At 50.4% G+C, this 13,472-nt stretch overlaps 2 protein-coding genes and 1 pseudogene across 3 annotated transcripts in view; 1 reads left to right on the forward strand and 2 right to left on the reverse strand.

The window, feature by feature from the left end:
• The window catches only part of LOC117870068, a 52,337-nt pseudogene extending 40,469 nt beyond the window's left edge, over positions 1-11,868 (reverse strand).
• Positions 1-13,472, reverse strand: part of LOC117870001 (zinc finger protein OZF-like) — an 876,360-nt gene that overhangs the window by 154,867 nt on the left and 708,021 nt on the right. The gene's annotated exons all lie outside the window — the stretch shown is intronic.
• The window catches only part of LOC117870043 (zinc finger protein OZF-like), a 191,604-nt gene continuing 190,170 nt past the window's right edge, over positions 12,039-13,472 (forward strand). Inside the window, exon 1 of the mRNA XM_034757228.1 lies at positions 12,039-12,286. The gene's annotated coding sequence lies outside the window, so the exon portion shown is untranslated. The remainder of the gene's footprint in view (positions 12,287-13,472) is intronic.

Consider the following 13,472-nt stretch of genomic DNA (forward strand, 5'->3'; position numbering starts at 1 on the left):
GGCGGCGGGGGCCCCCTGCCGCCAAAGACCCCAGACCCCCTGAATCCTCTGGGCGGCCCTGGTAGGAAGAGGGATTGAAGAGAAAATCCAGATGATGCAGCTGCCCTTTATATTTCCTTTGCCTTGTGGCCTGTACTTCCTGTGTCCCAAACACAAGCTTCACAGCACATGGCATGGAAAAGCCTTGGAGTTCTCAGTACACAGACATACCCCTGCATATCTTGTTGACTCAATAGGTGTCCCCTTAGCTCTTTCCATGGGCTCATTGTACAGCTGATGACCCTGGATGGGCCATTAAACAGGCTAGGCAGTGCTGATGCCAATATGTCTGGGGGTGTCACCCAGAAACACTGCACAAGTCTGGAAATACAGATATACCTACATATCCATAACTCACATTACAAAGGTGATACAAAGATAGAAACAAAATCATCATACTTGGAAAATCATAACATTTTCACTGACACCTTGCATGGCATATCTAACATGATTCATTACAATGTAATCATACTGGTATTAATAATAAAAATAATAATAATATAAAGTGTCTCACAATTTCATACAGTGTCACACTTAATAAACCAGTGAATTCCCAGGACCAGCTCCCTAGGTCCTTGAAGATGCCGAACACTCTGATTATGACGGATTGAAATACCCACATATCTGCTGGGAACACACAGACACTGTGTCAGTCTGTACCTCTATGTTCATTCTTCTACAAAATTATGATAAATTTTGTACATAGTATGTGTCAGGGCCGAATCCCCACTCTGTCACTCTGAGGTCTGGTCTATACTACCCGCCTGAATCGGCGGGTAGAAATCGACCTCTCGGGGATCGATTTATCGCGTCCCATCGGGACGCGACAATCGATCCCCGAATCGGCGCTCTAACTCCACCAGCGGAGGTGGTAGTAAGCGCCGCCGACAAAAAGCCGCAGAAGTCGATTTTGCCGCCGTCCTCACAACGGGGTAAGTCGGCTGCAATACGTCGAATTCAGCTACGCTATTCACGTAGCTGAATTTGCGTATCTTAAATCGACTCCCCCCTGTAGTGTAGATGTACCCTGAGTGTAGAAAGTGGGGCCCCGCAAGGATTCTAAAAATTAATACTTGCCACTCCAGGCTTGAATTAAACTCCTAAGGTTACAGCTTCTCTCTGACCTTGGCTTGGTAAATGCAGCCACCACCCAAATGAATAAAAAAAACCTTGGACCCAGGAAGGAGCACTTGGGAATTCCTCCCTGTAGAGAACCCTCAAATCCTTTCACACACACCCTCTGGGGAAGAGCTGAAAGGAAAGCCAGCCTGTCTCAGCACATAGTGAGAGAAACATTTGTTTTAAATCCATTTTAGCTTGTTAAGTTAAACATTAGTTTGTGTTTTATCTTGCATTTCTTTTGTAAACAATTCTGATTTTATGCCTCATTACCTGTAGTCACTTAAAATCTTTTTTAACCAGTAGTTAATAATTTTGTTTTATTGTTGTTTTATCTAACCAGTGTGTTTGGATTAAAGTGTGTTGGAAACTCCATTTGGGATAACAAGGCTGGTGCATGTCATTTTCCACTGATGAAATAACAGACTTCATATGAGCTTCCATTGTTCAGTAGTATGCTGGACAATGCAAGATGCACATTTCTGGGCAAAGTCTGGGACCACAGAATTTTCTGGGGTTCTCCTGTGGGGTACTGTAATTCGTGAGTCGCTGATTAGCAGCACTCAATACTGTGTAGCTGGGAGTGAGTTATATGCTGGAGACCGTGTGTTAACTGCCCAGGAGTAAAGCAGTGTAAAAGGCACCTCAGCTTGGGGAACTGAGGGGCACAGCTGTTCAGCAGTCCAGACTGTACTGTGGTTAATGTCACAGACACTCAATTTCAAAGAGTCTCCTAAAACACAGAGAAACTAAATCCACGTCCCAGAAATCGAAGTCTCCAGAGAGAGGGCAAGTCTCCCTGGCTCTGCTTCTTGCTGACAGACAGGTCCAAAGACAAAGAGAGTCCTGGGGAAGCTGAGAACAGTAAGCATGGGCTGGTGGGGGTCAGTGGAGAAAGGGAACAGGAAGGGCAGGGATATTACTGAATGCAGGATCTCAGCAGTACTAAATGTCAGGATAGCACATATTGCAGCCCATTGGAAAACATAATCCCAAATATACATATAAAATGATGGGGTCTAAATTAGTTGTTTCCATTGATTTATATAAGGGCAATAAGATATTCTCTGTATTATTGTCTATCCCTTTTTTAATAATTCCTAACATCCTGTTTGCTTTTTTGAATTCCACTGCACACTGCGTGGATGTCTTCAGAGAACTATCCATAATGACTCCAAGATCTTTTTCCTGATTCGTTGTAGCTAAATTTGCCCCCATCATATTGTACGTATAGTTGGGGTTATTTTTTCCAATGTGCATTACTTTACATTTATCCACATTAAATTTCATTTGCCATTTTGTTGCCCAATCACTTAGTTTTGTGAGATCTTTTTGAAGTTTTGTGAGATCTTTTTGAAGTTCTTCACAGTCTGCTTTGGTCTTAACTATCTTAAGCAGTTTAGTATCATCTGCAAACTTTGCCACCTCACTTTTTACCCCTTTCTCCAGGTGTTGGAATAAGTTGGAATAAGTTGAATAGGATTGGTCCTAGGACTGGCCCTTGGGGAACACCACTAGTTACTCCTCTCCATTCTGAAAATTTACCATTTATTACTACCCTTTGTTCCCTGTCTTTTAACTAGTTCTCAATCCATGAAAAGATCTTCCCTCTTATCCCATGATAACTTAATTTATGTAATAGCCTTTGTTGAGGGACCTTGTCAAAGGCTTTCTGGAAATCTAAGTACACTATGTCCACTGGATCCCCCTTGTCCACATGTTTGTTGACACTGTCAAAGAACTCTAATAGATTAGTAAGACATGATTTCCCTTTACAGAAACTATGTTGACTTTTGCGCAACAATTTTTGTTCTTCTATGTGCCTAACAATTTTATTCTTTACTATTGTTTCAACTAATTTGCGTGGTACAGACATTAGACTTACCGGTCTGTAATTGCCAGGATCGCCTCTAGAGCCCTTTATAAATATTGGTGTTACATTAGCTAACTTCCAGTCACTGGGTACAGAAGATGATTTAAAGGACAGGTTACAAACCATAGCTAATAGTTTCCCAATTTCACATTTGAGTTCCTTCAGAACTCTTGGGTAAATACCATCTGGTTCCAGTGACTTGTTACAGTTAAGTTTATCAATTAGTTCCAAAACCTCCTCTAGTGACACTTCAATCTGTGCCAATTCCTCAGAAACATTTTGTTATTACCTTTTGAGTTTTTGGATAGCTGTTCCTCAAACTCCTTTTTGGCTTTTCTTATTACATTTTTACGCTTAATTTGGCAGTGCTTATGGTCTCTTCTATATATCTCACTAGGATTTGACTTTCACTTTTTAAAAAATGCCTTTTTATCTTTCACTGCTTCTTTTACATCGTTGTTAAGCCACAGTGGCTCTTTTTTAGTTCTTTTGCTGTGTTTTTTAATTTGGGGTATACATTTAAGTTGGGCCTCTAATATTGTGTCTTTCAAAAGTGTCCATGCAGCTTGCAGGGATTTCACTGTAGTCATTGTACATTTGAATTTCTGTTTAACTAACCCCCTCATTTTTGCATAGTTCCCCTTTCTGAAATTAAATGCCACAGTGTTGAGCTGTTGAGGTGTTCTTCCCACCACAGGAATGTTAAATGTTGTTATATTATGGTCACTATTTGCAAGCCGTCCTGTTATAGTTACCTCTTGGACTAGATCCTGCGCTCCACTCAGGACTAAATCAAGAGTTGCTTCTCCCCGTGCTGGTTCCCGTACCAGCTGCTCCAAGAAGCAGTCATTTAAAGTATCGAGAAATTTCGTCTCTGCATTTTGTCCTGAGGTGACATGTACCCAGTCAATATGGGGATAATTGAAATCCCCCACTATTATTGAGTTCTTTATTTTGATAGCCTCTCTAATCTCCCTTAACATTTCATCCTCACTATCACGGTCTTTGACAGGTGGTCGATAATAGATCCCTATTGTTATATTCTTATTAGAGCATGGAATTACTATCCATAGAGATTCTATGGAACATCTGGTTTCATTTAAGATTTTTACTTCATTTGAGTCTACATTTTCTTTAACATACAGTGCCATTCCCCCCCCCCTCCCCGAGTATGACCTGCTCTGTCCTTCCGACATATTTTGTACCCTGGAATGATTGTGTCCCACTGATTGTCCTCACTCCACCAGGTTTCTGTAATGCCTATTATGTCGATATCCTGTTTTAACACGAGGTACTCTAATTCACCCATCTTATTATTTAGACTTCTAGCATTTGTGTACAACCACTTTAAAAACTTATCACTGTTTATTTGTCTGCCCTTTTCTGATGTGTCAGATTCTTGTGTGTGTGAATGCTTCTCATCTGATCTGGCCCCTATTTTATCCTCTTCCAGCCTCTCTTCCTGACTAAAACTATAAAATCTCTATCACTAGACTCTCCTCTAAGAGAAGTCTCTGTCCGATCCACATGGTCCTCTGCAGCCATCGGCTTTCCCCCATCTCTTAGTTTAAAAACTGCTCTGCAACCTTTTAATGTTAAGTGCCAGCAGTCTGGTTCCACTTCGGTTTAGGTGGAGCCCATCCCTCCTGTATAGGCTCTCCCCATCCCCAAAGTTTCCCCAGTTCCTAATGAATGTAAACCCCTCCTCTCTACACCATTGTCTCATCTACGCATTGAGACTCTGAAGCTCTGCCTGCGTACCTGGCCCTGCATGTGGAACTGGAAGCATTTCTGAGAATGCCACCATAGAGGTCCTGGATTTCAGTCTCTTTCCTAGGAGCCTAAATTTGGCCTCCAGGACGTCTCACCTACCCTTCCTTATGTCACTGGTGCCTACATGTACCATGACCACCGGCTCCTCCCCAGCACTACACATAAATCTATCTAGATGCCTCGAGAAATCAGCAACCTTTGTACCAGGCAGGCAAGTCAACATACGGTTCTCCTGGTCATCACAAACCCAGCTATCCTTGTTTCTAATGATCGAATCTCCCATTACTTACAGCTGCCTTTTCTTAATGACTGGAGTTCCCTCCCCTGGCGAGGTAACCTCAGTGTAAGAGGTTACCTCAACACTATCTGGAAGGAGGGTCCCAACTATGGGAAGGTTTCCCTCTGCTCCCATTGACTGCTCTCCTTTCCTGGGCCTTTCATCCTCCTCAACAGCACAGGGGCTGTCTATCCAGAGGTGGGAGAAATCTACAGTTTCCCGGAAAGCCTCATCAACATACTTCTCTGCCTCCCTTAGCGTCTCCAGTTCCACCACCCTGGCCTCCAGAGTCCGTAAGTGGTCTCTGAGGGCCAGGAGCTCCTTGCACCGAATGCACACATACGCCACCCGCCCACAGGGCAGGTAATCATACATGCTACATTGTGTGCAATAAACAGGATAGCCCCCACTCTGCTGCTGGGCTTCTGTCTGCATTCTCTCTTACAGCTACCTAGTTTAACAATGGGGTTTTGTTTAAATCAAGAAGTTTGTATTATAGCTTAAATGTTTTAAAGAATGGCAAGTGTACCTCGCCCCCCTCCCACTCCCGTTCCAAACTCCCTCACGAAACTCCCTGTTAGCAGCCCTGGTCACTTGCTCACTGCTTTACAAAGCACTCCCCTATCACATACCTCCCCAACCCTAGCCCCTGCTGTGAGCCTCTCAGGGTAGGGGGCTGAGAGCACCCCCATGACCCCAGCCCACACCCCCAGTCCCCAGACCTGACTCCTGCATCCCCTCACACATACCCAGCCCTCACACCCCATGCCCTGACTCCTGAACCCCACCCACATCCTCACCCCCACCCTGAACACCAAATGGGAACTCCTGCACCCCCTCCCACATTGCCATCTGCACCCCTCGCACCAAATGGGAGCTGCCCCAGGTAAGCACTCCACACCCCAACCTCCGGCCCCAACCCTGAGCCCCCTCCTGCATCCTAAAACCTGACCAGACCCTGCACCCCAATCGCCAGCCTGCTCCTGCACCCTAACTCCCTCCCAGACACTGCACCCCCAGCCCTGACTCCTGCACCCTGAATACCTTGCCGTCCCTGACTCCTGCACCCCCTCACACACGCCCAGCTATGACTCCTTAACCCCTCTCACACACACCCCAGTCCCCTGCCCTCCGATTCCTGCACCCCTCCATACCTCCTGCCCTCACACCCCCCGCAGGCCCTGACTCCTGCACCCCCTCACACACTCCCAGCCCTCTCTGACTCTTGACCCCCTCACACACACCCAGCCCTTACTCCTTCACCCCCTCAAACACACCCCAGATCCTTGCCCTCCCTGATTCCTGCAAATGCCCATAACCCCTTTCCCCACAAACACCCCCAGCCCCCTGCCCCTCACACACACCCAGCCCTGACTCCTGCCCACCCTGACTCTTGCCCCCCCACATCCCCACCTGCATCACTCACATGAAACAGGAGCTGCCCCAGGTAAGCGCTCCACACCCCAACCCCCTGCCCGAGCCTTGAGCCCCCTCCCACACCCTAACTCCTGGCCAGACCCTGCACCCCAACTTTTTTTTATAAAGGGCTCTTATCCAAAGTGCTTTACAATAGTTAGCTAATGGTACAACCAATATTTGGAAAGATCCTTAAGTGGTGCACCGAAACCCTCAGCGATTTTCAAGTGGTCTGTGGAAAAATCAGTTAGACTACAAGAACAATCAAGGTACCTCACTTTATTTTCATTTACTTCCTATTACTAACAGGAGGAGGATGAAGAAAAAAAAGAATGAAAAATCGGGGTGGGGCGGGAGATAAGAGAGAATGTTCTTTTTCTTGCCTGGGTCCCAAGGAGGGACACCAAAAATGCAGCTGAGCACAGGACCCCACTAATATTAAATCTGCCACTGAGCTTCCTTCAAGGACGCACGGAGTGTCTGTGTGATACGCAAGCCTAGACCAGCAGCTCTGACTCCAGCAGCCTGCTCGTTACATCCCAAGCGCATTCAGGTTTGGGTGGAGAAGGCTCAGGGTTTGAGAGGTCAGGGGTAGGAAGCTTCTGTTGATTATGCCGCACCTAACGCTCAGTTTTACTTGAGCAAAAAGGAGATATTTGACACTGCACGATACTGCTCTTGTGCGCTGTTCCCAAAGTGTTCTGCAGCAGTGGGGGGAGGTGTCACTGGCATTTTGGGGTGATGCTGAAACTGGGCAGAGTAGAGGTGGCATTATGGGGCTGGCGTGAACCTTAATTCTTCATTTCCCCTTCCAAGAACCAAGGGGACAGTAACTCTTACCCAGTGAGGTCACATTCTCATAGTTCTCCTGCATGACATCCCAGTAGAAGGCTCTCTGTGTGGGGTCCAGCAGAGCCCATTCTTCCCTGGTGAAATACACAGCCACCTCCTCGAAGGTCACCAGCCCCTGAAATAGCAAGAGTCCAACACTCAGAACCTGCTGCTCCATTCACAGCCTCACTATTTGTGGGGGAGAGGAGCCCATCAAAGGGAAGCCCTGGGTGAATTGCAGTCAACAAAGTCCCACTCCCACCCTGCTCAGAGCATCCAGGAAACACCAGGTGAGGAGCAGGTGAGGGGACGAAGACAGAGCCCCTCCGCTTTCCCAGCAGATCCATCACACACCTCCTAGCCACAGACTGATACAGGAGATGCAGCCCCAAGCAGGGTCCAGGGAGAGCTCCCTGGTAGGAAGCCCAACACCCTCCTCATTCTGAAGAGCTGGATATGAAGGGAGGGGAATCTCCTCTAAGCCTGACTGGTGGGTGCCCCCTCTCTATCTCACAGCAGCCACTAGTTAGTCAGATCAGGCTTCAGCACTATGAGTTTGATCAGTTTTCCTAGCTCCATGTAGGTGGGTTATTTTCTCTTCAACAAATTAGGTCATTTCCACCACCGAACCTCATGGGTCTGTTCCTAGAATCTAAGCCACTTATTAAACAACTCCCAGCAGGTTTTCCACACGCTGTCCTCCTCCATTTCTCCACCCTGTGCATTTCCTGCCCCGCTCCAACCTCCAAACCAGACTGTGCAACCTTCCCATCTCCGGTGTATTTGCTGCCCCTCTCCCACCTGCAGGAACCCACCAACCACCCCCTGATAATACCTACCTGGACTGGCTCCTCTGCAGCCATTTCTCTCCCCTGTCCAATGAGAGGACGGGATGAACTGGAGCGAAACATGGACATCATTCTGCAGCCTGTCTGGGTGGGAAGGGCAGTTGTGGAGGTTTCAGAACAGGCTTTAATTAATTTCACAGCACGATTCCCCCAGGCCCTTTCCCTGTAGACAGACACCCTAGATTCTACCATGCTTGAGAAAGGCTTGATCTCTTTATACAGTGTAGACTTGGCCCCTCCTGCCAGGCTAAGCCCAGAGACATTTTTAACCTCCCTTCTCCCTCTCCCCATCCCATAACAAAGTCTCTGAATACAATGCTAGAAAAAAGCGGAACCAAAGGATTCACTGTGGGGGATTCTCTCAGACACTGACACCACGGCAGCCACACCCCAGCAGGAGGGATATGGAGTCAGAAACTGGATTTTCCTCTGTCTAATCCTCACCTTTTCCACAGGAAAGTGACTCTATCCAGGGTGCAGTAATACATCTGTCTGGGCAGATTAGAGATCTGGAAATCTCTCTCAAAATTCTTCTCTCCCACGGCCCCTTTCAGTCTCTCCTATCTCTTTTTCCCTGTCCTCTCTCCCTGCCTGTCTGGTAGGAAAGTCCCATTCCTGGGTTGTTTGCTCCCCATGGCTGGATTTGCTCCTGCAATTGCTAATGGGACAAGAAATGAGGGGAGTCTGTTTGTGTAGAGTCATTTTAAGGCCAGAGCCCCAGCATTTTCCTTTTGTTTCTTTCAGTTACTTGGAATGTCTGGCTCAGAATTTAGTATTAACAGGGCTCAGGGCTGCCCTATGGGGCTAGTAACTGCTGGAGAAAGTCATCACCTGGGCCGGGCAGAGAAGCAGCTTTAATTAAGGTCACTTCCCAGCACAGAACCCCCGGTGGGGAAGCAGCAGCTGCTAAGCCTGGTCTCCCAGATCACAATGGAGGCTGCAGCGTCTGACCCAGGAAGCTGAACCCCAATATCCTGAGCAGAGAGAGACAGAGCGTTTGAGCAGCTTCCCTCCTTTAGCTCTCTGGGGACAGCAGCTAATGAGAGCCCCACCTCACAGGGAGAATTGCTGATCTCATTTGCCCCACTGTCCATCTGGAGTCACTCCTTGTCTTTCCATACAGTGATTCTTGATTAACCTTCGTCTCAATGAAACCAGATTTCAGAAAGAATGAGTCCAGAATGCTGTAGAAGAGACCATTGTGTGGCAGTGCTAACCCCCTTCCCTCCTCCCTCGCCCCTCAGATTAAGAACAAGGACTGGGGGGGGCCACAAATTTTCCAAACAGAACCGAAAGTTCCTGCAGTTTTCAAAAGAGGAGAAAAGCAAAATCTGTGATTTCACACTAACAGTGTTGGTAAGTGGATAGAAAGTTATCACAGTGACAGGGCATGTGTCTGGAGAATGCCGGGCAGTGCTTGGAACCAGGACTCTGGCACAAGTTGATCAGGGAAAAGGATCATGGTTAGTAGAAGTTGCCAGAGCCCCCAGACACCCCCCAGCCAGGGTCCCACCAGATATTCCTGGGACACAGCCCCCAGCGTCCCTGGCCAGGGACCCCAGGTACCCCTCAAAGCCCCACTGGCCAAGGAATCCCCACCAGACCATGACTGCCAGGTTGGGAATCCCAAAGGGTTCCCCCCACCAAGAGCCCCCAGCAGCCAGGGATCCCCCCCCCAAGGAATCCCCCCACTGGGAACTCAGTCCCTCACTGCCTGCCTAGGACCCCCCTGCCCCGCCCTCCAGCAGGATCTGCCATGCCGTTTGTCTGGGACCCCCTCCTCTGCCGAGCAGGACCCCCTGATGCTTTACAGTGGGACCCCTCACTCTGCTTCCCTGGCATTCCCTGACCTAGTGCCAGAGCTCCACCCCCCAGCTCTGTGCATGGCAACGATCCCAGGAGCCAGCAGGGGAAGCCCAGACAGAGCCCTTGGCACAGCACCAGGCTCCCTCTAACCCCCTGCCCCTCCTCCCCAAGAGATCCCCACCCCCACTGTTCTGCAGCCAATAGACCCTCAGCGATACCCACCTCCAGGACCCATAGCCTCAGGGCTGGGCACATCAGAACCACCCCCTGAAGCCCCAAACCTCCAGAACCCACCAACCTGACTAGGGTACCCCCTGCCCATTCACCCAAACACCTCCCCTTCCCACAATGCCCCTTCAGCTCCAGCTGTAATCTCTCCACACAGACACCCCTTGCCCCCAGAGCAACAGTGTTACCTCACAGTGTCTGAGAAGTGGATAGAAAGTTATCACCACCCCCTGCTGGCCAGTCACACAGGCAGAGGGAGCCCTGGGGGATGCTTCTTGAACAGGAGAATGGAAGGCCTGGAGGGCAAGAAAGCTAAGAAATGTCCATGGCCTGTCACCAGCAAATAATGGTCACCATGGAGCCACCCCAGAGGTGGCTACATCTTAGCACTGCAGGAATCAACCCCTTATCCTGTGCCAGCTGGAGAAAAGAAAAGAGTCCAGCCAACTCTCCTGTTTCCAGGTGGGGACCACTGATCCCCAAACATGGGGAGGCCTCTGGCTTTGATGTATATTAAATATGTGGCTGATCTCTTTCATCGGCAAATATTTTAACAGAGATAAAAGGGTGGGGGGAAGAAATGATTCTCAAAGGCGTGGGGAAAGATGATCACGAGCAATTTAATCCCCTGCAACCTCCAAGATGGAGGAAGGACTCAGGACAACAGGTTCCCTCCAAGGAAGAAGAATTTGCTGGGATTTAGAAACATGGGGAACAGCCCCAAACATGAACGGATTTTTAATTGACATTTGATAATAACATAGAAATGAAAGAGAAAGGCTGGAAATCTGAGAGTGTTTCCCATCAACATTTGTTAAATGAAGAGAAAGGAAATGGGCACCATTTGAAAACATTTTATATCCATGTTCCAAGAATCTGAGAAAAGGGGTAAATCTGAAATTTCTTTTGTATTTTAAAATCAGAGAGACGGGCGAAAATCTCAGGGCATGTTCAATTAGAAATAGACAACTAGAGAGAAGTGGGGCAAATGTTGAGGGTATTTTATATCAATCTTTGAGATTTGCAGAGAAAATGTGTCACAAACTGTGCAATTCAAGGTGGAAAATCAGAATTATGGAGAGCCCAGCGGGAAATCGGGGGAGAGGAGAGAACTGATCTGTTGAGGGGAAAGGGGGGAATCTCTCTCCCCGGATTTTATAACCACGTGTGAGATACTGAGAGAGAAAAGGGGAAGAACTAGAGAGAATTTGTATCGGGGTGTAAGAGGCAAGTGGCACAAACAGGGACAGGATCCAATTTATTCCCCTCCCGCCTTCCCCCGCCCGCCACTTCTCCCCCGGGGATTTCCTGCTGCACAGAGACAGTTCAACTCGCCCGCCCCCCGCATCCCACTGACCCACAGGGACCCCCCCGGGGCCCCGTCTCTGTCCCCCCCAAATCCCAGCGGGGCCGGGGGCAGATCCTGTTGCAGCTCCACTGGGGCTGAGGCAGCTCCGAGGCTTCTCCCAGGTTCCCCGGGGCGGAGAGTCACTTTCCTGCCCGGCCCCAGCGCCCCCCGGGGTCTCTCACTCACCGGGGGACTCAGGAGAAAGCCCCCCCGGCCGGATCACACGGAGGCAGCACCAATAGTGACGTTGGCCGGGAGGGAGGGAAGAACGAAAGGGGCTGGAAAGGAGCATGCGCAGTAACAGCTGCTGAAACCCTCCCTTCCCTGAGATGAAGAGGGCGGAAGCAACCTCCGGGGCACGCTGGGAGATGTAGTTCATGATTCTTCCGGGAGCGGAAGTGACATAGGGACGTGGGAGGATGAGCCCGAGCCCGGCTGCAAACGTGCGCGGGGCGCTGCCTGGCTCGTGCGGGACCGTTAGAGCCTCTCCCGTTGCCGGAGAAGGGTTTTGTGCCGCTCAAGCTCTGGGCATGCGCAGATCGGGGGCAAGTCCCGCATGCGCAGAGGCAGCGCTCACCCGCTGCTGCTCTCTGGCGCTGCGGGGCCGGGCGGAGCAGGAGGGTCTGTGCCGGGGAGACCCATTAACCCCCACGTGCCCGGCCCGCGCCCTGCTCCCGCTGGGGCCGCCCCGGGCTCTGCCCGCCCCGCTGCGGAGCTGCAGCCTCCAGGTACCGGAGCGAGCCCCGGGGGCGGGGCCGGGCGGTGACTCTGCCCCAGTGTCCGTGGGGGGGACCCGGCATCTCGCAGCGCCGGGATCTGCTCCCTGGGGGCAGCGCCCGCGGGGGGCTCGGAGCTGCTGTCCCCGCAGGAGCCCAACGCCCCCGGGCCCGGCCGGGCTCTGCCCTGGGGCCCCATGGGGGGAGGGGACCGGCCCCCACTGGGGTCCCTACGTGGGGCTAGACGGGGGCTGCCGGGGGCAGTGAGACCGGGCTGGGGGGGAGACCTGGGGAAAGGGGCGGATGGAAAATGTCTGTGTAGCCCGGACATGGCCGGGGGAGAAGAGCAGATGACCCTCCGCAAAGCAGGGAGAGAAAGGGGGGGGGCTGAGATCCCCTCGGATTTACTGCTGCCCCCTCTCGTGGGGACCCCCCATCCTCTCCAGCCCTGCCCCCTTTCTCCCTAGAGAGCAACGAGCAACATCCAGGGTGACCCCCCCCCCTTTTCCCTCCAATCCTTGAGATGGTCTCTGTTCCCCTCCCCCAGTTGTGCCCCTTTTTCTGTCCACTTTGCCAATGTCCAGTTCAAATCTCAGGTTTGGGGTGTTTCCCCCCATTTTTGCCTGCAGTGATTTGTCCTTGTTTAGGTGGGAGATCGTTCCCCTGAGTGATTTCTGAAATGGGCTCCATTTTCTCCTCAGTTTTGAAATACTGATATCAAATTCTTGAAAGTCTTCCCGCTTTTCGCTCCAGGTGTCTGACTGAGATCAGGGCTCTAATCGGACTGAGCGTGGCTCAGGCTTTGTCTGAGATGATGACCCACAGTGTGCTGGGCACTGCACAAACCCTGACCGAGTTTGGGGCACTCGTTGTGCCAGGAACTGCACAGATGCCTACAGAGAGCAGGATTGTGCCGGGTGCTACAGTGACCCTGACTGAGCTCTGGGCCCGTGTTGTGCCAGTGCCTGCAAAGAAACCAAGTGAAATCAGGCTCCCATTGTGCCAGGTGCTGCAGAGACAGCAAACAAAATCAGGGACCTTGTGTGACGAACTGGGACTGTTCTTGCTGGGGTGTGGGAATGCTGACGGGAGTGTGACTAGGATGGTCTGCATCAGAGGATGGGAGTCTGCCCGAGGGAACATACCTGAGCTTGTAACATGAGAACCCAGGAGGGGGTTGGAGGTCAGGTGACTCCGG

Source organism: Trachemys scripta, chromosome 25 (genome assembly GCF_013100865.1).
Source record: "Trachemys scripta elegans isolate TJP31775 chromosome 25, CAS_Tse_1.0, whole genome shotgun sequence".
NCBI classification, from domain to species: domain Eukaryota; kingdom Metazoa; phylum Chordata; order Testudines; family Emydidae; genus Trachemys; species Trachemys scripta.